Source organism: Podarcis melisellensis (genome assembly GCF_964234715.1).
Source record: "Podarcis melisellensis genome assembly, chromosome: W".
Lineage (NCBI taxonomy): Eukaryota > Metazoa > Chordata > Lepidosauria > Squamata > Lacertidae > Podarcis > Podarcis melisellensis.
In genome coordinates, this window is record NC_138535.1 from 38,066,729 (window position 1) to 38,090,638 (window position 23,910).

Below are 23,910 nucleotides of genomic sequence, written 5' to 3' on the forward strand. Positions count from 1 at the left end.
GCGAAAAGCTCTTCCAGCACTCTCTGTGTTGCCATGAAGAGGAGAAGGCCAGACCAGGAGGATCAGCAGCAGGAAAACTCCAAATTCTATCTCTGGTAAAGGTCAAGCTCTTCTTCACAGGGCTGGGAAGAAGACAGAACACAGGGCCTCATCCTTCGATACCTCTTCCTCCCCCACTGGCCTTACTCTGAGAGCAGTGCTACAATTCCATGATGGGTGCAAAGTGCAGCTGTGTGCTCCTTTGGACTGGTGCTTCCAACAATTTTCTGGACTGTGACTTTGCCCGGCAGCAAGGGGTGGGAACACAGGAGCTGGAGTCCCTGTTATTGGTCACAACATCTGTCTGTCCCACTGCTTTCAGGTTCTATCTCCAACACTACTGTGCCATTGCCCCTTGAGCTGCCGGGACACCAAGAGCAGGCTGTATTTTACCTAGCCAAGCTAGCCACGTTTCCCCTGGTGTTGGGGATGTCTTGGTTCACATGCCATGATCCTTATGAGGCCTCTCCCTCCAGTAACAGGATTGCGTGGCAAGTCCCCTCCCCCCATGTGAAATAAAGACACGGACAATTTAATTAAGGTTAATGGGCGTAAAAGGCCACAACTTTATTGATTAAAGAATTGAAGGTATTGGCCTTAGGCATTGGCTCCTATTGACTACCCGGCATGGTGACCGGGAAGGGTTGCACACAAGCCATGGGGGTCCTGTTGAAGTACGCCAACTAGGATCCCACGGGTGTCACCGCTCGGGGGCGTGCCGGAGGCCCTACCTTCCAAGTTGCGGACAAGGCCATGCCCCCCGGAGTCCTCTAATGGACTACCCCTTCCATTGGGGGAAGTGTTGATGATAAGAAGCAGTATCGTCCCGTGCACAGCGGAAGGATGAGGAGTACGTACTACATACTCTATATTGCTTTATTTACAGTTCAAAGCTGGTATGTTACAGAAAAACATCTTGCCTCTGCCGGAGCAGAGAATGCATCCTCTCTCCTCTAAAGCACGGAGAGAATAACAAACTGAAACTGCAAAGAACAGAGAAAACAGGAAACCAGTGTACGTCACATCCAGTCTCCTTTCCCGTGAGAAACTCCAACAGCAATCGACTATGGAATGTAAACACCTGTCTTGTGACAAGCACTTTCGCTGCACAGAGAAGAAAGCAGAAACCAACATCCTCCCCCTTTCTGTGAACATCACTGGGCAGCGTGTTCGTACAATATCAGTACAAACCCAACTTCTGCACATAGGTACAGTGTTGATCCCTTGATACAATCTTGGACAATACATCAGCAGGAATTTCATTACCTGGCATATAGGACACTTTTACGAGCCCCTTCTGAATACGTTCCCTAGCATGTTGCAACTTCAATTGCAAGTGCTTCGTGCTTTGCTTACAACCTTCAGAATTCAGCAAAGCCAAACATGCTTTGTTGTCCTGGTAAACCTGGATTGGACATTTGACAGGAATTTTCATGTCTTTGCACAATTGTAACAACCATTCACAATCTTTAAGTGTATAAGACAGTGCATTCAGTTCAGCTTCACAAGTACTTAAGCTAACTGTTGTTTGCTTCTTGCATGACCAATCAAATAGACCCTGATTGTACTTATAGCAAACTCCAGACGTACTTTTCCTGTCTGTAGTGTCACTTCCAAAACTTGCATCTGCAAATATCTCAAGACCACCAGACTTCTGATTGTTAAATCTCAGTCTGTAATGCATAGTGCCTTTCAAATACCGCGCTATGCGTTTCAGAGCTTTCCAATCCTTAACAGTAGGATTGTTGACTTGTCTGCTTAGCAAGTTACAGCTAACAGCAATGTCTGGTCTTGAACATCTGGCAATGAAGTTTAGCTTGCCTAGCACACTTCTGTACAGTGTAGTGTCAGAAAATGCTTCTTCAGTGTCTTCTACCTGATAACCTGTTGTCATCGGTGTGTCTACAGGGTTAGCATCCATCAGGTTTAGTTTGCTTAACACATCAGCAATTTTCCTTGACTGGTGTACTAGAATGTTACCATCTTGATCTCTCTCTATTTCAAGAGATAGGTAGTTGTTTACCTCACCAAGATCTTTCATGTCAAAGTGCTCTTTCAGTTGAGCTAGGGCGTTATTGTACATTGTGACATCTTTCCAAAAGAATAAAAGATCATCAACATAAAACAAACAATACAGTTTCTTTTGCCCCTCCTCTTTGACAAATACACATGGATCAGCTTTCCCTTGCTGAAAACCTAGAGAAAACAATACTTCAGTGAGTTTTGTGTGCCAACACCGTGCACTTTGTTTGAGACCATAAAGGGACTTTTTCAGAGCACAAACAAATCCCTGTTTTACCTGTACGCCATCAGGTGGAAGCATATAAAGTGATTCATCTAGAGATCCGTACAGAAAAGCTGTATTCACATCATGGTGACTAATGTGTAGATTCTCCTCTGCAGCTAGCTTGAGCATAAGCCTAATGCTCTCATACCTTACTGTGGGTGAGTAGGTCTCGTGATAATCTTCACCTGGTACCTGTGCAAAACCTCTGGCTACCAATCTGGCTTTGTGTCTGACTATCTTGCCATTTTGATCAGTCTTCGCTTTGAAGACCCATTTGCTTCCAAGCAGTTTCATTCCTGGAACTACTGGAACAAGCTCCCATGTTTTGTTCCTTTCTAAGGAATCAAGCTCAGCCTTCATGGCATTTAACCATGGCTCAGCTTCCTTTGAATCCAAATCCTGGATTTCTTGGAAACTTGAAGGTTCAAATACCTTCTTGGAGCTTTTAACAGCTGTTACTGCTATCTTAGCAAATTCATCAGCAAATCTCTTTGGAGGTCTGCCTTTTGTGGCTCTCTGTGACCTGCGAATTAGCCTTAAGTCTTCAACACTTTCCTCTTCCTTCTTAGGAGAAAAACGGCCTATTGTGAACAATGGTTCTTCCAATTCTTGATCAGAGCTTTCAGAGGGTCGCATAGAGGCTTTCGCACTCTTGAAATCCTCTGAATCACCCGATTCAGTTTCAGACTCAGAACCAGAACCTTCATCAGTGGGTGTGGATGGTTGCGGTTGCTTTTGACTATCCTCAGTCTCATCACTGTCATCAGGATAACATTGGAAAATTCCCACATTCTCCCCCCACTTGGCATTGTACTCAACACTTCTTGTGAGCTTAATTGTCTTAGAGTCAGTCATCATTATTCTGTAAGACCCTTTCTGATAACCTAGAAAGATACCATGCAATCCACGCTTGTCTAACTTGGAGTTTTGTGGTGAGTGAACCCACATGTCAGAACCAAAAATTTTCATGTGTTTGATGTATGGCTTCTTGCCAAACATCTTCTCATAGGGGGTACAACCAATCGCTGAAGATAACCTGCGATTGTAACTGTAAACAAAACACGAGAGAGATTCAGCCCAATAACTCTCTGGAAGATTTGCATCATGCAGCAAGGTTTTTAACCCTTGAAGCAATGTCTGATTTGCCCGTTCCGCAAGTCCATTCTGCCATGGCGAGCGAGGACTAGACAAATCGTGTTGAATTCCTTTCTCAGTCAGAAAAGCTTCAAACTGCTGAGAAGTGAATTCTCCCCCGCGATCACTGAAAAGAGTCTTTATCTTCTTACCATGCACATTTTCCAACCAAGCACAGAATTCCTTGAACCTAGGAAAAGCCTCTGATTTCTGCTTGAGATTGTACACATAAATATACCTGGAAAATGCATCAATGAGAACCATGAAGTACCTGTTTCCACCTAAAGAGGGCGCTAGTGGTCCAACTAAATCAGCATGAACAACCTGGTATGGTTCTGTAGCTTGCCTACTAGACACCTTACCTTTCGCAGCCATTTTCACCTTGTTTGCTGCACATGCCTTGCACTTCATGTGGTACCTGCAGGGTTTAATAGTCATACCTTCAACCAAGGCAGGCATTTTAGATACTGCCTCAAAATGCAAATGACCAAATTTTCTATGAAAATCGTGAATACATTCTGCATGCAAACTTTTGTTAGAACCTGCAATGCAACAAGTGTCATCCTGCACAACATCATCATAATACAAAACAAACAAACGATCAACATATTCAGCATACAACACATAATCATTTTTCTTTGTGATGATGCAACTTTTGTTCTTAAAGGAAACGTCAATGTTCCGCTCATTCAGCTGTCCAACGCTGAGCAGATTATGTTTGGCATCTGGCACATAAAGCACATTCTGTATCGATAAGTCCAAACTGTGAAGAACAACAGTTCCGTAGCCTTGACTGGGGATCGTGTGGCCATCCGCCTGGTGAATCGCACCTTCCTGCGGTGTAAAAGACACGAACAGTCGCTTATCGTTGTACATGTGATGGGTCGCCGCTGAATCAACAACGAAGAAAGATCTAGACGTCTTCTGGACCTCTGCAACCTTTGGAGTGAAGCGTGAGACCATTGCCTTGTGCTGCGTTGTCCTGGACACCGGACCTTTGCCTTTGCCTCGGCCTTTTCCACGCGATGAGCTTACGCTGCGCTGCTCTGTCTTGGCCTTGGGATATCTGCATTCCCTCTTCATATGGCCTAGACGTCCACACGAGTAGCATTTCACTGCCTTCAAAGCTTTGGCGCCATCTGGTGGTTCCACTGCACTATGGGACGACGTCTGTGAAGTCTCCCACTTGCCTATGCAGCCAGCACCCCGGCGATCTGCTTCATTCAAAATCACGGCAGTAACATAGTCCACTGTCAGCTGAGCAGTTGGTTGTACAGCAATCTGAGTTGCAACAGACTCCCAACCTGAACCCAAAGATTGTAGTATCATGAAGGAATACATAGCCTCTGGAAAGTTGAGTCCTCTCTGTTGCAGCTCATGTCTCAGATTCTGCATCTCCATCAGATGTATACGCACATCTCCACCTTCAGCAAGAGCCATATTATGCAGCTTGTTAAAGTAAAACATAGTGGATCCAGCTTCTGTCCTCAAGTGAGCCTCTCTCAAAGCATCCCAAATTTCTCTGGCTGAGGTCTTATCACGCAATAGACAGAGCTCTTCTGGGGATACTATCAATGTAAGAGTTCCCCTTGCTTTGGAATCCTTAGCTTCCCATGCATCTGTAACTGGAGCTGGGGGGGTGTCTGTAATAACTTCAAACAGACCCTCTTTCCGCAGAATAGCCTCTGCATAGAGAACCCAGTCCGTATAGTTTTTCTTATTGAGCTTAGGAATCCCACAAGCATCCTGAAGGGCCATCATGACTCTGGCATTCGCCTTCTGCGTCATCTCTGCTGCTTTAAATCAGACTGCTTTATACAAGCTGCTTCTGTGTAGCTCTGCTTATCTGCAGCTGCTTTATTCCAAAAGCGCTTTTAAAAGTTACTTTCGATTTCCCCAGCATAGGAATCTATGCCTGTGAGCCTTTTGCCTGTGCCCGGCAAAACGGCTTTAAAAGTTCAAAGTCCAGCCATAAAGCCATAATTAGAAGTTGGCAGGCTGCCCGGAGCAGTAGCACATACCTCATCAATCATCTTTACGCGCAGAGCAGATTCCGATCCGATCTGTCCCTCTGCATTCCGATCCTTTGCCGGCACTCCGATTCGACTTCTGGAGCCCATGACCATGTGTTGATGATAAGAAGCAGTATCGTCCCGTGCACAGCGGAAGGATGAGGAGTACGTACTACATACTCTATATTGCTTTATTTACAGTTCAAAGCTGGTATGTTACAGAAAAACATCTTGCCTCTGCCGGAGCAGAGAATGCATCCTCTCTCCTCTAAAGCACGGAGAGAATAACAAACTGAAACTGCAAAGAACAGAGAAAACAGGAAACCAGTGTACGTCACATCCAGTCTCCTTTCCCGTGAGAAACTCCAACAGCAATCGACTATGGAATGTAAACACCTGTCTTGTGACAAGCACTTTCGCTGCACAGAGAAGAAAGCAGAAACCAACAGGAAGGTGATGGCAGTTCCTTTCCCCCCGTCCATTTGCATAACAATTAACCCCTGCCAATGCCTAACCGCCACTCGAGCAGAGCTCGTCGCCAATACCTTCAACCCTGTAACCAACTCCTAATCCCTGCTACAATGTCCCCCAACCACATATCATTACCAGCATCTGACAGATGCACGCCATCCCATCTGTAGAGGGCCTCGTTGCTGTACTGGATGCCTGGGTGATCTATGATGCACCCCCCCAGAGCCGCCACTCTACGTTCAACTGCCCGCTCCAAGACCTTTCTTGCCTTATTGATCCCCACCGGGCTCACACAATCTCTCCATGTCCTCCTCTCAAGCAACGAGGACCACAAGATAGTAATGTTAGGGTAAACCGCCAACAAATCCGCGAAGTCATCAAAAATATTCCATCTTAGATCAATAGCTTTGCGGTACGCCAGGTCATTTCCCCCCAATTGTACAACCAGGGCGTCGGGTGGCCCCTGAGCGGCAGCTCTCGTCATCACTACTGGCTTGAATTCGCTCCAACGCATCCCTCTACGCGCTATCCAGGCCAGTTCCACATTTCAGGGCAGGTTCAGATTTTGCCCCAACCCAGAGCTCTTGGCACGCATCCTAGCCCAATGCACTATGCTGTGGCCCACCAACCAAATGCGCACTTTCTTGCATTCTGTAAGGCAAATAGATAAAGAAACCAAGGTCAGGCATACCCATGCTAGTCAAAGATTCTTCCTGACGTAAACTCTGTACGCATTAGATTTCCACCTCCCCAAATCTTTTATCCTTTCCGTGGAGAGCCCCAGGTGCACCGCGGTGGTGGCCGCACCAATCCGAAAGGAGTGGGCCGCGAATTCGGCCGCGGGCAGTCCGCAAGCTGTTATTGCCATGCGCATCACACGCGTGAATTGGTGTCTGGCTAGAAGGGATCTATCCGCATGTATAAGTAGGGGGCCAGGGCCATTGGGTCTTAAATAGAGGAAAGGCCTTGTGTCCCTAACCGGACAGGGCCCCTTGCCCTGCGCTGCTGGTAATCAGAGGAGAGCCCCCTTTCCTTGTTGATCTGTCTTGGGAATGGGCGACTCCCCCCTCGCAAACTACCTCACCCACTCGTAAGGCACCAAAGAAGGCGATGGAGTAAGCGGCTGAGAATAGGCAAGCTTCATATTTTGACCAGCATATAGCTCACAAAGTTTTGTGAATCTGGGTCAGGATATCATAAGTTATGGGCCTCCTCTTATCTGATCTGGGAGGTTGCTGCCGGCGCCAACCTTCCAAAGACTTACGCACGATAAATGCCGCGCAAGGGTCGGTGGCGAAAAAGGCTTTACAAAAATATGATATGCCCGCGGATTGGATATTGAGCGTCTTTGGTGCCCTGCCAAGCTGTTTCAGGTGAGCTAAGTAACGGAGCACCTCCTTAGTTGTAGGAATGGAATTTCAACTTGTGCTGGCTATCACACTGCGAAACTTTAAAAAATCGGCCCAAGCCTTTTTATAAGATCTCATTGTGGAAGGGGCCACTGCTCCGAATACTCCCGTGATCACTTCATGCTCCCAAGACTCCAGAGATGCTCCGGGAAAGGCATTGATGATGGCTCCGCGTCCGGCGCTAATGAGCGGAAGCGCTCCATCTGAAAACGAGACAGAGCGTCAGCGATGTCATTATTAACGCCAGGTACGAATTTGGCCGAGAAATATATATTTCGTTCCAGGCACAGAAGGACGAAGGATCGTAAAAGGTTTCCTACCCTGGTGGAGCGCGCGGACTGTCTAACAAGAACCGATACTACCGACTGGTTGTCCGTATTGAAACAAACCCTGTGGTTGCGAAACTGCTCAGCCCAAAGGTGTACCGCCACTACAATAGGGAAAAACTCCAGGAATGTGAGGTCCCGGGTGATGGGACGGCCCTGCCAGTCGGGAGGCCACTTTTGTGCACACCACTGGCCCCTGAAATATACCCCGAAGCCCAATGACCCTGCGGCATCTGACTGGACCTGGAAGTCCGCCTCGAGTGCCATGGAATCTTGCCATAAGGATATACCGTTATAACTGTCGAGGAATTGCAGCCATACACCCAGATCCGCTTTAACTTCTTTGGAAAGACGTACCCTATGCTGCGGTGCCCTGAGTCCCGCTGCCAATTTGGCCAAGCAGCCACAGAAGGGGCGGCCTGGTGCCACCACCCTACAAGCGAAGTTTAAGTGACCCAGAAGGGATTGAATTTGCCTCAGTGGCAGTAGTTGTTCAATCAGCGCCTTAAGGGCAGCCAGTTTTTCGTTGGGCAGCCTAGATGTTTGGGCCACCGTGTCTAACTCGATGCCTAGATAGACCAAAGTAGTTGCTGGCCCCTCCGTTTTTTCCGCGGCCAGGGGCACCCCCAGTTCCCCTGCCAGTGTTGTGAAAGCCTCCAAAAGGGCAGCGCACCGTTGGGTACTATTTGCTACCAAAATAAAATCATCCAGGTAGTGAGAAACGCCCGACGACCCTGTCCTGTGGCGCAAGGCCCGATCGAGGAATGTACTGAACATCTCAAAGGCTGAGAAGGCGACGGAGCAGCCCATCGGCATTGCTTTGTCAATGAAATACGCCCCCTCAAATCTAAATCCTAACCAACGGAAGTCATCAGGATGAACAGGGAGAAGGCTGAACGCCGACTCAATGTCGCACTTGGCAAGAAGGGCCAAACTTGCGGATCATTTTTACCGCCTTGTCAAAGGAGGCGTATTTCACTGTACCAAGTTCATGAGGGATCGCGTCATTAACCGAGCGCCCCCTAGGATAAGATAGGTTATGGATCATACGGAATTCCCCCGGGGTCTTCTTTGGTACAATGCCCAAAGGGGATAGGTGAAGTCCTGCCACGGGAGGATCGGCAAATGGGCCTGCAACCCTCCCTGCCTTAATTTCTTTTTCTATCTTTTTTTTTACTATATCAGGCCTCTCTCTAACAGATTTTTGATTTTGCGGATCTCCGGTGCTCGGTGAGGAAGCAACGGGGATTCTGAACCCCATAGAAAACCCCTCCCAGAGGTATTGTGCTGCTTTTCTGTCGGGATATTGATCAAGCATAGTTTTTAGGGGCTGAAGACGAATAGGGGAGAAAGCCAGGCCAAGGTTGTAATTACTGGTGGCTACCGGGTCCCTGGTGGGAGGATCCGGGGGCACCTCTGGCATTGTTGTGGAAGTACCCCCTGCCCCCCGAAAGGGCTGCTGTTTATTCTTAAAGCACGAGGAGGCGGGGTGGTTTCCCCAGCACTGCTCGCATTCATGGGTATACTTACAAAAGGGGCGAGAACACACACCCCGATTGAACTCCCAGCACTGGCGCCGCCGTTTTGCATCGGTCTTACCCGCTGTGGCTGGGTCCTGATTTTTCTTTTCTATGTAGGGATTGACGTCCTCGCCCCAGTAATTAGGGTCGGTTAGGTCCCAACGGGTGGACGGCAGGAGAGAGGCATTCCTACGAAAATTCTCATCATACGTTAAAGCAGCGTTCTCTCCCGCAAGTGAGTGCGCCCGTCTCACATGAGCCAGGTAGGCCACTAAATCCATAGATCGCCGTGGATAAGCGGCACACACGACACCCATGAAGACCTGGTACCCATCTAACCAATTCTCAAAGGTGTGTTCCGCCCTGAGCGTTCTATACCTCCGTTTCCCAAAGGTGCGCCTCTTTTCGCCTTTTCCCGTTAACTTGGCAGGGGGGAGAAGGGTAAATATATCGACATAGTCCCCATTGAGGATCTTATTCCTCGGGCGTGCCTGGCCTTAAGTATGAATTGGCCACACCTCCTCGGCCCGCAGATTGGCGGGCCGATTTGAAGGCCCGCCCCGGGAATTCCCTGGGTCTCGCGGGGGCAAGGGGCCAGCCCCCGCGAGGGTGGGAGGGGGTTCTGCCCGCAACCCCCTCTCCTCCTGATCTCGGAAATGGCTCTCTCATGAAGCATTCAGCAACAGTCCTGTATCTCAGCTACTCATATCTGCTCATATGAGCATGCAAACAGCAGAGTAAACAAAAGTTAGGTTGTGGAAGTATGTAGCATTGCTAATTTTATTGCTGTACATCAAATCAAATCATAATAAAGAAAATAACAACAGTGTGAAGAGCAGCTCACACAAACATCCTGTCTGTCCGGGAGACAGAACAAAATGTGGCAAGACCACCTGGAAGAATTTTACCTTTATGATTTCTATATAATCATATATCCATATATAACCATATATCCTAATGTCAAAACAAAAAAAAAAATTCCTTCCAGTAGCACCTTAAAGACCAACTAAGTTAGTTCTTGGTACTAACTAACTTAGTTAGTTAGTTGGTACAAGAACTAACTTAGTTGGTCTTTAAGGTGCTACTGGAAGGGAAAATTTTTGTTTTGTTTTGACTATGGCAGACCAACACGGCTACCTATCTGTAACATATATCCTAATGATGATTTTTATATATCCATGTATCCTAATGATGTTTAAATCACTAAGGCTTCAGCAGAGCTAAAAGTGCTTGAATCTCAAGAATCCAGAGTTTCCCTTTGCCCTATTTCTCTCTGTCCTGCTATTGTACTTGAAGGAAACAATAAATCTGATGTATTGGCATTTTTTCTATAGGGAACCTTCCCCAGACTGCTTCTCATGCTCATGAGATGGGGCTGAGATGGGGAACAGGAAAAAGCAGTCTGCCACAATGCAATGTTCTAGCCGATAGCAGATGGTGGGGGTTATTCAGGTTTCAATGGTCAAATAGGCTTTGGTAGGGCCTCTCACTGGTGAGTAGAACCAGCTGCCCCCCAAATACTGCTCCTTCAGGGATGTCTTCCGTGAGAAGGAAGCAGACCGGTTGCCACATCATCGACCCTTATGGTTGCAAGATTGACCTCCTGCCAGGGGCACAGCTCCCCAGGACCCCCCTCTACCCAATGTCAGAAACAGAACTGACCACCTTGAGGGATTTTCTGGACAAGAATCTGGGAAGAGGTTTCATCCGTCCTTCTAAGGAGCCTGCTGGCACGCCTGTCCTGTTTGTAAAGGAAAAAAAAAACATTGACAGAACTTCGTCTATGCATGGATTTTTGAAAACTAAATACAGTGGAACCTCGGGTTGCGAACATGATCTGTGCGGGAGGCACGTTCGCAACCCGCAGCGTTCGCAAGCCGCAGGTCACAATTTGGTGCTTCTGTGCATGTGTGAGCGCCAAAACCCTGAAGTAACCCGTTCCGGTACTTCCAGGTTTGGCGCGGTGCGCAACCCGAAAATGCGTAACCTGAAGCGTCTGTAACCCAAGGTACCACTGTAAAATCATTGCTCCGACTCACTACTCATTGCCTCTCATTGGAGAGTTATTGGAGAGGTTGAGGTCTGCAAAGTGCTACACAAAATTGGACCTGAGAGGGGCCTATAACCTCATTGGCATACAGGGGGGGGGGATGAGTGGAAGACTATGTTCCGCACCCGCTATGGCAGCTTTGAGCACATAGTCATGACCTTCAGAATGCTGACAGGGACAGCAACATTCCAAGCCTTCATCAACCACGTGCTGGGGGACTTTGTGGATCAGTACCTGGTAGTTTATTTAGATGACATCCTGGTGTACTTTGAGAACCAAGCTCAACATGTGCAGCATGTCTAGGCAGTACTGCAAAGGCTGCAGGAGCATCAGCTGTATGTCAAGTTGGAGAAATGCCATTTTCATGCCACCACCATGGATTTCCTGGGGTATTGTCTCAACCCCTAGGGGGTAAAGATGAACCCAGCCAAGATGCAGAGCATGAGCACTTGGCAGACCCCAAGGACAAAAAAGGATTTGCAGAGATTCCCGGGATTCACCATCTACTACCAGAAGTTATTGCCCGGCTATTTGAGACTCACCACTCCCCTCTAGGACTGTTTGAGAGGCAAGCAGCCATTATGGTGGGCTGCAGAGACGCAATAGGCATTTGAGCGCCTAAGACAGTTCTCCTCGGATGTGTATCTTGCGCATGCAGACCCCCTTCAGCCATTCCTGGTGGAGACTGAGGGCCATTGGCGCTGTGTTGCTTGCACCCTCCACTTGAGGAAGTTGAATCCCTTGGAGTGGAATTATACTATCTGGGAAAAGGAACTGCTGGTCATCAAGGAAGCCTTTAAAGCAGGCATGGGCAAACTCGGCCCTCCAGATGTTTTGGGACTACAACTCCCATTATCCCTAGCCAACAGGACCAGTGGTCAGGGATTGTGGGAATTGTAGTCTAAAACATATGGAGGGCCGAATTTGCCCATGCCTGCTTTACAGGCTGGAGACATTTCCTGGAAGGTGCCCAGCACCAGGAGAAGGTACGCACCGACCATCGGAACCTCGAGTACTGGCAGACAGCACACCATCTCAATCAGAGGCTGATCCATTGGGATCAATTCTTCGCAAGGCTTGATTTCAGAGTCGTATATATACCAAGCAAGCAGAATGAGGGAGTGGATGTTCTATCCTGGAAGCCCAAGTTGGGGGGGGGGGGTTGGCCCTACTCTAGAACCGCGAAACATTGAGCCTGGGACAGCTACAGCTAGCAGCAGAGTCAGCCATGATGGTCTCTGATTTCCAACAACAGATGGTGGCTGTGTTGGAAATTCTGCCTAGGTCAGAGGAATGTGCCTCAGCGTAGGCACCGGCAGATATTCCTTGGCGACCTCCCCGCTGCTACTCCCGGCAGATAAGCAGCTAGGTCTCGGCGATTCTTCCCAGAAGTTTGAGAAGAACACACCGTTCAACCTCTCTCCCCTTTGGTGTCCCCCAGGGAGGGGAAAGAAGCAGTCAGAAATCTATTTACATCTTTTATTCCTGTCTCTTATATCAGTACAAAGAAACATGTCTGCACTCCACAGCAGTAAGAATAAACTCCACCCATGTACTTCCAGTACGGGTCATATGACACACACACTGAGCTAACTTCCGGTGCTCAGTATAGAATGGACTGCCCCTTTGTTCCCATGGCAACAGTCACAAACATCCTGTTTGGCTTTCCAGCCACAAGCAGCTGCCTTAGCCTTTGCTTGAGCCTTTGCTTGCTGCAGCATTGGTGCTTTATGATAACAGGCTGCCACCTTCACCAAAGACAAGCTGGCAGCACTGAGGGAAGGCAGCACAGAGGTGGAACTGTTTTCTAAGAAAAATGGCCTGCTTTACCATGGAGAGGTGCTCTACGTAACCACCAGAGAAATCCGAGTGAAAGTTCTGCATCAGTGCCATGACAGCCTGATGACGAGCCGCTTCAGACAGCTCAAGATTTTGTATTATTTGACGTAGGAGTTTTGATAGCCTTGAGTATGCGAGGGCATCAAAGAGTATGTCCTTCTCCTGTAGGGAGGGAAATATGATCCTTTGTGGGTTGTCACTGTCCATCTCACCACTGGCAGGAAGTTACTGAGAGAGAGAGAGAGAGAGAGAGAGAGAGAGAGAGAGAGAGAGAGAGAGAGAGGATGTATACCTAGGGCAGGGATAACCCCTTTATCTATAGTTCCAACTTCCTGCCAGCCACTGGTAGGATGTTCTGTTGGCTTCTCTAGGTATGACAAAAGAGAAGAGGCAGGAAGGCCATCTTGGAAGGGATTAATCCTTTGTTTACTCCTTGATCCTTCTTCTGCTCCCTTCTGCTACTTACAGCCTGGGAGGCCATCTGGGTGTTCAGGGGAGGGGGGAAGAGACTTGGGAAGAGCTTAAACAGGCGAAAAGGACTTTGCTCAGGAGGAGAGTTGCTTTTGGAGATGGATCTTTCTGCAGACTCATCAGAGGAGTCACTGGGCACCTGTGCAAGGGGCCATGTGATTGTTAGTTTCTGTTTCTCACTGTGCAGCTGCTTGGAGTCACAGGACTGTGTTTACATTCCAGACACAGTCCAGGCTGTTGGCAGTCTCACGGGAAAGGGAGATGGGATGTGACGTTAGTGGTTTCCTGTTTCCTTTGTTCCTTTGTTTCAGTTGCTCTCTGCTTTCATAGAGAGAGGATGTCTTTTCTGTTCTGCGTAGTTTAGAAATAAAACTCTTTAAAATGTAGCCATAAATCTCATCACTTCCGCATGCTGTTTTGATGCTCTGCTGGGAGGACGTGCCTGAGGCCTTATCAAAGGTTCAGGTCGTCAATTAACCGTCGGGAGGCGATTCTGAAGGCTCGGGAAGAAAATGAGCTTTATCAGCTTGGCCGAGCAGAGATCATGATATTTTTGGTTATGGTCCCAGACAAACGGCAGAAGAACGGAACGCAGCTTATCTTCTCTGCGTGTCAAGAAGATTGATGAGAGGTATGTGCTCGAGCCCCAGGAAGCCTGCCAGTCCCTAATTGATGGCATTAAGGGGTGGACTTTGGACTTCAAGCCAAAGCTTTGATCGGCTGCGGCAGAAGGCCTCAGGAAGTGTGCTTTTGGAATGCAACTGTTAAATAGACGCAGCTTGCTTTAAAAGACACTGAGATGGCCAGTCCAAGAGTAACAGAGGCTCTTGAGAACGTGTTTGGTTTTCCAAAGCTCGGGAAAGGGAATTATCAAAACTGGGTGCAGTATGCAGAGGCTCTGCTATGAAAAGAGGGTCTGTTTAATGTGATATCAGACACCCCCCCCCAGCTCCAATGACTGATGAATGGAAGGCTAAGGATTCCAAAGCAAGGGGAACTCTGACGCTTATTGTGTCACCTGAAGAGCTATGTCTTTTGCATGACAAGGCCTCAGAGAAAGAAATGTGGGACAGTTTGCAAGAGTCACATTTGAGAACAGAAGCAGGAGCTTCTTTGTTCTTTTATGCCAAGTTGCATGATATGGCACTTGTTGAAGGAGCAGACGTACATGCTCACCTCATGGAAATGCAGAATCTCGAACATGAGTTGCAACAGCGTGGAATCACCTTTCCAGAGGCTGTGTATTCCTTCATGATTCTACATTATTTGGGTTCAAGTTGGGAAGCAATTGCCAGCCCGCTTGCTCTTTTGCCTACTGCTCAGCTAACGATAGCGCATGTTACTGCTGTGGTGTTGAATGAAGCGGATCGGCGCAGTGCTAGCTGCATCACTAAGGGGGAGTCCTCACAGATGTCATCCCAGTATGCAGTGGAACCACTAGATGGTGCCAAAGCTTTGAAGGCAGTGAAATGCTACTCATGTGGACGTCTAGACCAAGGCCAAGGCAACAGAGCAGCGCAGCGAAAGCTCAATGCGTGGAAAAGGCAAAGGTCCGATGTCCAGGACAATGCAACACAAGGCAATGGTCTCACGCTTCACTCCAAAGGTCCACAGGACGTCTAGATCTTTCTTCATCGTCGACTCGGGAGCGACCAGACACATTTGTCGGGACAAACACCTGTTCGTGTCTTTTACTCCGCAGGAAGGTGTGATTCACCAAGCGGATGACCAAACGATCTCCAGTCAAGGCTATGGAACAGTTGTTCTTCACAGCTTGGCTGCATCGATACACAACGTTTTTTGTTCCAGATGCTGCACACAACCTACTGAGTGTCTCGCAGCTGACTGAACAGGACATAGACGTTTCTTTTAAGAAGAGGAAGTGCACCATCACCAAGAAAGATGACTTTGTATTGCATGCTGATTATATTGATCGTTTCTTTGTATTGCATTATGATGATTCTGTTGATGTTGTGCAGGATGAAACTTCTTGTGTTGCAGATACTAAAAATGTTTTGCATGCAGGATGTATTCATGATTACCACAGGAAGTTTGATCATTTAAACTTCAAGGCAGTTTCCGAAAGGCCTGCCTTAGTTGAAGGTATGACTATTAAATCCTGCAGGTACCACATGAAGTGTAAGGCATGCGCAGCAAACAAGGACAAAATGGCTGCAAAAGGTAAGGTGTCTAGTAGACAAGCTACAGAACCATACCAGGTAGTGCATGCTGAAATGATTCAGCAGAGGAAACACAGCCCAGAATAACTAAGGAAATAGTACAAGAATATTTGGCTAGTCTAGATGTATTCAAGTCTCCAGGGCCAGATGAACTGCATCCAAGAGTATTAAAAGAACTGGCAGATGTGATCTCAGAACCAATGGCAGTCATCTTTGAGAATTCCTGGAGAACAGGCAAACTCCCTGCAGACTGGAGGAGGGCAAATGTTGTCCCTATTTTCAAAAAGGGGAAAAGAGAGGACCCAAATAATTACCGCCCAGTCAGTCTGACATCAATACCAGGGAAGATTCTGGAGCAGATCATTAAGCAAACAGTCTGTGAGCACCTAGAAAGGAATGCTGTGATCACCAATAGTCAGCATGGATTTCTGAAAAATAAGTCATGTCAGACTAACCTGATCTCATTTTTTGACAGAATTACAAGCCTGGTAGATGAAGGGAACGCAGTGGATGTAGCCTACCTTGATCTCAGCAAGGCATTTGACAAGGTGCCCCATGATATTCTTGTAAAGAAGCTGGTAAAATGCGGTCGTGACTATGCTACCACTCAGTGGATTTGTAATTGGCTGACTGACCGAACCCAAAGGGTGCTCATCAATGGTCCCTCTTCATCCTGGAGAAGAGTGACTAGTGGGGTGCCACAGGGCCCGGTCTTGGGCCCGGTCTTATTCAACATCTTTATCAATGACTTGGATGATGGACTCAAGGGCATCCTGATCAAATTTGCAGATGACACCAAACTGGGAGGGGTGGCTAACACCCCAGAGGACAGGATCACACTTCAAAACGACCTTGACAGATTAGAGAACTGGGCCAAAACAAACAAGATGAATTTTAACAGGGGGAAATGTATAGTATTGCACTTGGGCAAAAAAAATAAGAGGCACAAATACAAGATGGGTGACACCTGGCTTGAGAGCACTACATGTGAAAAGGATCTAGGAGTCTTGGTTGACCACAAACTTGACATGAGCCAACAGTGTGACGTGGCAGCTAAAAAAGCCAATGCAATTCTGGCCTGCATCAATAGGAGTATAGCATCTAGATCAAGGGAAGTAACTTCCTGACAGTAAGAGCTGTTCGACGGTGGAATTTGCTGCCAAGGAGTGTGGTGGAGTCTCCTTCTTTGGAGGACTTTAAGCAGAGGCCATATGTCAGGAGTGCTCTGATGGTGTTTCCTGCTTGGCAGGGGGTTGGACTCGATGGCCCTTGTGGTCTCTTCTGTTGGGATACTGCCAGGGAGATAAAGTCCATCTGAGCCCCCAAGCCGGCTGCCGGACAATCCATCGACCTCCCGTAGATACAGTATCAGTAATTAGCGACACGAAGCCTAAGAAATAGCTTGCCACATTCTTGGGCTGGTGCACACTCTGTCAGCAGAATTCACACAGCAAAAGTTGCACTCAGGAGGGTATCATTTAGAATGTTTATTCAGCGTTGGTCAGAACAAAGAACAAACACGACTGCCTGCTAGCGTGTTCTGGTGCAGAGAGAGAGAAAACGAAAGCAATAGCAAACATAAACATCCTGTGAACAGGAAATACGCAGACTCTGTGACTCACAAGCCTGCTCTCTCTTAAGGTGGAACGGAAATATCCTAACATCCTCCCCCTTTCCGTGTAACCTGTAGTACCTGTGGTTCAACCCAATTGCAACTTCTGTACGTAAACCTTTAGTTGTTCTCTGTTAACAACCTTAGACAACAGATCAGCAGGAATTTCATTTCCTGGCATGTAGGATACCTGAATCAGTCCTTTCTGAATACACTCTCTTGCACGATGTAGCTTAATCTGCAAGTACTTGGTTCTTTGCTTGCAACTTTCTGAGTTCAGCAAAGCCAAACAGGATCTATTGTCTTGATACACTTGTATAGGACATTTCACAGAAACCCCGATGTCCTTAAACAGTTGCATCAACCATTCACAATCCATGAGTGAAAATGACAGAGCATTGAGTTCTGCTGCACAGGAACTTAGGCTCACTGTCGTCTGCTTTTTGCACAACCAGTCAAACAGACAGTGGTTGTACATGTAGCATACTCCAGAAGTGCTTGTACCATCCGTGGTGTCACTTCCAAAACTTGCATCTGCAAAGATTTCAAGACCTCCAGTCTTCTGACTGGTGAACCTCAGCCTGTAGTGCATAGTCCCTTTCAAATAGCGGGCTATGCGCTTCAGATCTTTCCAATCCTGAACAGAAGGATTGTTAGCATGTCTGCTAAGCAGGTTAGTGCTTACAGCAATGTCAGGTCTTGAGCATCTAGCAATGAAATTCAACTTGCCTAGAATGCATCTGTACAGCGTAGTGTCAAAAAAGGCTTCAGCAGTACTGTCTACCTGGTAACCTGTCACCATCGGTGTGTCTGCTGGGTTTGCATCAACCAAATTCAACCTGGTTAATACATCAGCAATTTTCCGTGTTTGGTGTACCAGAAAATTACCTGCTTGGTCCCTCTCCACCTGCAGAGAAAGATAGTTGGATACCTCACCAAGATCCTTCATGTCAAAGTGCTCCTTCAGCTGAGCTAGGGTGCTTTGGTAAAAAGCCTGATTCTTCCAAAACATCAGAAGATCATCAACAAAACATAAACAATACAGTTTGTTTTGCCCCTCCTCCTTGACAAACACACATGGATCAGCTTTGCCTTGGTGAAAACCTAGAGAAAGCAATGTCTCAGTGAGTTTTGTGTTCCAACACCTGGCACTCTGCTTGAGACCATATAAGGATTTCCGCAGTTTACAGACCATTCCCTTCTGTATCTGCATTCCATCAGGTGGAAGCATATACAGCTGCTCCCCCAAAATCCCGTACAAAAAAGCTGTATTAATGTCATGATGGGAAACATGCAGTTTCTCCTCTGTAGCGATCTTGAGCATCAGTCGAATGCTCTCATATTTGACTGTGGGTGAGTAGGTCTCGTGGTAATCTTGTCCTGGTACCTGTGAAAAACCTCTAGCAACCAATCTGGCTTTGTGTCTGACAACCTTGCCATTCTGGTCTGTCTTGGCCTTGAAGACCCATTTGCTGCCAACCAGTCTCATTCCTGGGACTACCAGTACCAATTCCCAAGTTTGGTTCCTATTCAAGGAATCAACTTCAGCCTTCATGGCATTAAGCCAAGGCTCAGCATCTTTAGAGGTTAACTCCTGAACCTCTTTGAAGCTTGAAGGTTCCCACACCTTCTCTGACCTACTAAGAACAGCAGTTGCCGTCTTAGCAAACTCATCAGCAAATCTCTTAGGAGGTCTGCCTTTGGTCGCCCTTTCAGACCTGCGAACCAGACGCAAGTCTCCTGGACTCATCTCCTCCTTCTTAGGAGAAAAGTGACCAATGGTGAACAGTGGTTCTTCCAGTTCATTGTCAGACGCATCAGATGGTCTGACTGAGGCCTTTGCGCTCTTGTAGTCTGCTGTGTCATCACTGTCACTGACACCAGCAGCAGTGCCGCCAACTGAACTGGAATCCGAACTCTCATGATCATCATCATCATCCTCATCCTCATCCTCAGCTTCCTCAACATCATCTGCCTTTTTCACATCACCTTCATCCTTCTCTGGGTAACTCTGGAAAATTCCCACATTTCCCCCCCACTTAGGATTGTACTCAACACTCTTGGTGAACTTAATGGACTTAGAGCTAGTCATCCATACCCTGTATGCACCTTTTTCGTACCCCATGAACAAACCATGTACCCCACGCTTCCCAAGCTTGTTGCTTTGTGGGGTGTGAACCCACATGTCAGAACCAAAGATTCTCATGTGCTTGATGTTCGGTTTTTTACTAAACATCTTCTCGGACGGAGTGCAACCTATGGGTGATGACAGTCTCCGATTAACGGTATAAACAACCGTTGACAGAGCTTCCCCCCAAAACTTCTCAGGGAGGTTGGCATCATGCAACAAGGTTTTTAGGCCTTGAAGCAAAGTTTGATTTGCTTGCTCCGCAAGTCCATTCATCCATGGCGATCTAGGCGTTGACAAGTCATGCTGGATTCCCTTCTCAGTCAGGAAAGCTTCAAACTGCTGAGAAGTGAACTCCCCGCCCCGATCAGTAAAGAGACAGCCGATACGTTTACCATGAACATTCTGCAACCAAGCACAGAATGCCTTGAACTTAGGGAATGCTTGCGATTTCTGCTCAAGCATAAACACATGAATGTACCTAGAAAAAGAATCAATTAGAACCATGAAGTACCTTGCTCCTCCCAAAGAGGGCGCAAGTGGACAAACCAGGTCTGCGTGCACTAGCTGGTAGGGTTTGGAAGCCTACCTGCTAGACTCCTTGCCTTTTGGAGCAACCTTCACCTTGTTCTCTGCACAAGATACACATTTCATGTGATATTTGATGTTCAAACCTTCAACCAACTCTGGCATCTTGGCTAGCGCTTGCCAAGACATGTGACAAAATCTTCGATGTGCTTCATGAATACATCCTGCATGAAGAACCTTGTTAGTTTGTGCAACACAACAAGAATCAACATTAGACACAACAGCATTGTCATCATAAGTTATACAGAATAAACCATCCATAAACTTTGCATGCAAAATGTCCTCTTTGCCTTTCCTGATGACACAGACGCTCCTCTGGAAGGAAATCTCAAAACCACGCCCAGTCAGCTGTGGGACACTGAGCAAATTGTCCGCAGCTCCTGGAACATAAAGTACATTACTGATGGTTGCATGCAAACTTGTTTAACAAAGTTTAACAGTCCCTTCTCCTGCAATTTGCAACGTCCTTCCATCAGCCAGGTGGATCTCTCCGTCTTGAGGTGTGAAGGAGATAAACAGGTGCTTATCCTTCGATAAATGGCGGCTCGCACCAGAGTCCACAATAAATCTGGCTTTAGCCTTTGGAGCAGTTTTTCTGGCAAGCAAAACCTTGTTTTCCACCGGCGTGGGCTTTTGCTGCTTGCCCCCCCCCCCCCCGCTCCTGGCCATCAGACTTGCCTTTAGCCTTTGGTGAAGCAGTGCCAGCGAACAAAGCTTTGTTTTTCCCTGGCATGGGCTTTTGCTGCTTGCCCCCCCGCTCCTGGCCATCTGCAGGCATCTGTCTTTGTTTACCTCTGGCCTTCCGGACTCTGCAAAGGCGATGACCTTGGTTCCCACGAGAAACAGAGCTCTCCGCTGCCGACTCCTTGGCTCCCCCTGGAGACTGGAATGCTGCCTGGGATGACATCACAGTCTGCTCCCCCTGCAGCTTGCAACCGGTGCCCTCAGCATCCCTGCATTCACTCACATTCTGGGAAACAGCCAGGACCTCCGATGCATTCACACTCTGGGCATTCAGACTCTGAGCTGGGATGACTGGCAGATGAGCTCTCTTCAAAGCATTCCACATCATACGTGCAGTCGTATTTCCAGCTAGCGTTTTTATTTCCTCCAGAGAGACGGATAAAACGATTAGGTCTATGGCCTTTAAATTCTGGGCCCTCCATCTATCTGTCAGAGGAACTGGAGGGGCTTGAGACACAGGATGCCGCACTCCATACTGACGTAGCAAACTCTCACACCATTTTGCCCAGGTCTGATAATTTTTCCCATTTAACTTTGGGCATTCAGACTCTTGGAAAAACTCCATTTCAGGTCTTTACCTCAAAGAGTCCTTATCTTGGCAGCTCATTAATCACAAAGCCTTCTGGCTCGGCTCCCAGGCCAATTAAGCCCTGCTGGACATCAAAGGCTTTTTGCCATGGCCCAACAGAAAAGCCTCCTCTTTCGCTTTTCCACATACCTCAGCAGTCTGTCGCAGTCTTACCCTCCTGTAAGTGCCGTGAATCTGGGCCCGAAACCTGTTGTTGGGATACTGCCAGGGAGATAAAGTCCATCTGAGCCCCCAAGCCGGCTGCCGGATGATCCATCGACCTCCTGTAGATACAGTATCAGCAATTAGCGACACGAAGCCTAAGAAATAGCTTGCCACATTCTTGGGCTGGTGCACACTCTGTCAGCAGAATTCACACAGCAAAAGTTGCACTCAGGAGGGTATCATTTAGAATGTTTATTCAGCGTTGGTCAGAACAAAGAACAAACACGACTGCCTGCTAGCGTGTTCTGGTGCAGAGAGAGAGAAAACGAAAGCAATAGCAAACATAAACATCCTGAGAACAGGAAATACGCAGACTCTGTGTCTCACAAGCCTGCTCTCTCTTAAGGTGGAACGGAAATATCCTAACATCTTCCAACTTTATGATTCTATGATTCTAAGCTGCACAACATGGCGCTGATCCCAGGAAGTGATGCGAGAGATCACCTGATGCAGATGCAGTCTCTCAGACAGGAGCTTCAGCAGCGTGGAATTACATTTCCAGAGGCTCTGTTCTTGTTCCTGATTTTGCATTTTCTGGATCCTAGTTGGGATGCAATTGCTAGCCAGCTGGCAGTCTTGCCTACGCAGCAATTAACTGTGCAGCAGGTGACGGCAGTTCTCCAGAATGAAGCCGATAGACGAAGTGCTGGGTGCAACACTCAGGGGGAGTCAACAGCTATGTCACCCCTGTGAAATGTTTTTCTTGTGGTCACCTAGGACACATACAAAAGGACTGCAAAAGTCCCAAGGCAACAGAGAAACACAGCAAAAGCTCGAAGAGCAGCAGAGGGATGGGGAAAGCCCCAAGCACAAAGCTACACAGCACAAGGCTTTGGTTACACGCTGCACCACCCCAAAAGTTCAGGGGGAGTGGTCCTTATTTATCGTTCATTCAGGAGTAACTCGCCACATCTGCAAATATCAACATTTGTTTGTCACATTTACGCCACAGAAGGGAACAATCCACCAAGCGGATGGACAATCAGTCCCGAGTGAAGGCATTGGGACGGTTGCGCTTCACAGTTTGGATGCATCGATTCACAACATTCTTTTTGTTCCAGATTTGGCAGACAATCTGTTGAGTGTGTCGCAGCTCACAGAACAGAACTTTGCTGTTTCCTTCAGAAAAAGGAGATGTACCATTACAAAGAACAAGGAAGACATTTTGCATGCTAAATATGTTAATGGCTTGTTCTTGTTGATGTATGATCATTCTATTGATGTGATGCAGGATGAAACTTGTTGTGTTGTGAATACTAACAAGGCTTTACATGCAGGTTGTTTACATGCACCATCGGAGACTTGGTCACCTGAATTTTGAGGCAGTGTCCAAGATGCCTGACATGGTCGAAGGGATGACTGTTAAACCCTGAAGGTTTCACATGAAGTGTAAGTCATGTGCAGTGCACAAGGTGAAAGTGGCTGCAAAGGGTAAGGTATCTGGAAGGCAAGCTACAGAACCCTACCAGATAGTGCACGCAGACCTTGTTGGTCCACTAGCACCCTCTTTAGGCAAAGCAGAATATTTCATGGTTTTGATTGATGCATATACCAGATATATTCATGTTTATGTACTGCAGAGGAAATCAGAAGCATTTCCCAGGTTCAAGGAATTCTGTTCATGATTACAGAATGTCCACAAGAAACAGGTTTATTATCTCTTTACAGATTAAGGTGGAGAGTTCTGTTCTCATCAGTTTGAGAGTTTCCTGGCTGAGAAGGGAATTCAGCACGATGTAGTCAATCCCAGGGCACCATGGCAAAACGGTCTTTGTGAAAGGGCTAATGGGACTCTTCAACAGGGCCTGAAGGCTCTTTTGCATGATGCAAATTTGCCTGAATCGTACTGGGCCGAAGCGTTGAATTTATTTTCCCATGTTTATAATAGAAGGTATTATTCAGCAATGGGATGCACTCCTTATGAGAAAATATTTGGTAGAAAACCATCTGTGAAACATCTGAGGATTTTTGGGTCTGACATGTGGGTTCATACACCTCAGGGCACCAAGCTAGGCAAATGTGGTTTGCATGGAATCTTTCTAGGGTACCAGAAAGGAGCTTACAGAGTGCAAATGTCTGACAATGAAGTAGTAAGACTGACCAGGAGTGTCAAATACAATGCTAAGTGGGAATTTTCAAATGTTACCCTGACACTGATGATGAGCAAGATTCAGATTCCACCTCCACTATTGGAGAAAGTGAGAGTAGTGACTCTGAGGAGTACAAAAGTGCAAAGGCTTCTCTGACACCATCTGAAGGGTCTGACCAAGAATTGGAGGAACCACTGTTCACCATAGGTACCCATTC

General features: G+C 47.3%; 1 long non-coding RNA gene across 1 annotated transcript; it reads right to left on the bottom strand.

Annotated features, from left to right (window-relative positions):
- Window positions 1-901: 901 nt before the first annotated feature.
- On the bottom strand, window positions 902-5,821 carry LOC309361130. The gene is made up of 2 exons (XR_014164355.1): window positions 5,782-5,821; window positions 902-1,016 (listed from the first exon to the last, which is right to left on the bottom strand). It is a non-coding gene; the product is annotated as an uncharacterized lncRNA (long non-coding RNA).
- Window positions 5,822-23,910: the final 18,089 nt, after the last annotated feature.